A 936-nucleotide genomic window follows, 5' to 3' on the forward strand; every position below is an offset into this window, starting at 1 on the left:
TTTTGGATTTTGAGACTTTACATTCTCTTCATGAAGAAGCTGACAAAATAGGTTGGATCTGGTGGGATAGTTTGGAGCAACTTCATTTTAGACAGCTCATAATGTCTGGGCCTGGAGTGAACTGATTTTAAGAGGAAGGAATGGTTACACAGCTAGATAATTAGAGAGAGAAAAAAGAAGGAAGGAAAGACGGAAGGAAGAAAGGAAGGAAGGGAGGGAGGGAAGGAGGGAGGAAGGAAAGAAAGAAAGAGAGAGAGAAAGGAAGGGAGGAAGAATGGAAGGAAGGAAGGAAAGAAGGAAGCAAGGAAGGAAAGAAAGAAAGAAAGAACAGAAGGGAGAGAATGAAAGAAAGAAAAGAAAGGTAGGTAGGTGGGTGAAGGAGGGAGGGAGGGAGGAAAAGAGGGAAAACAAGCAGGTAAGTGAAGTATACCACCTTATATTTGCAAAGAACCAAATCATGGGTATTTTCGGAGCATAACGTTTTTGTTGTGTTTTACTGTAGTGACAGAAGCAAAGTCATTTTGTGGAGATAATTTGAAGAAAAAGGCAAAATACTTTTGAAATATTTTTCTTTGTTAGTTAATGAGTTACAACTTTCTTTGAACTAGGAAAGAAAAATATTGAAACAAAAAAAAATTGATGGGTTATTTACCTTGAATAATTATAAAAATGGGCCTAATGATAAACTATAAAATGAAGTTTTAAAAATTTTGACAACTATGTGAATAAACAAAAGCGCTTTTCGAATCAGCATCTGAGATATAAATTAGAGTATTTAGACCACTGCCACTGGCATGGGTGGGGAACTTGCTGCCTTAAGGCCACATGCAGCCCTCCAGATCCACAAATGTGGCCCCTCAACCAAACCCAACTTCGTAGAACAAATCCATTTATTAAAAGGATTTGTTCTGTAAAATTTGGATTCAGTCAAAAGTC

This window comes from Propithecus coquereli, unplaced genomic scaffold (assembly GCF_000956105.1).
Source record: "Propithecus coquereli isolate 6110/MARCELLA unplaced genomic scaffold, Pcoq_1.0 Scaffold131, whole genome shotgun sequence".
NCBI lineage: Eukaryota > Metazoa > Chordata > Mammalia > Primates > Indriidae > Propithecus > Propithecus coquereli.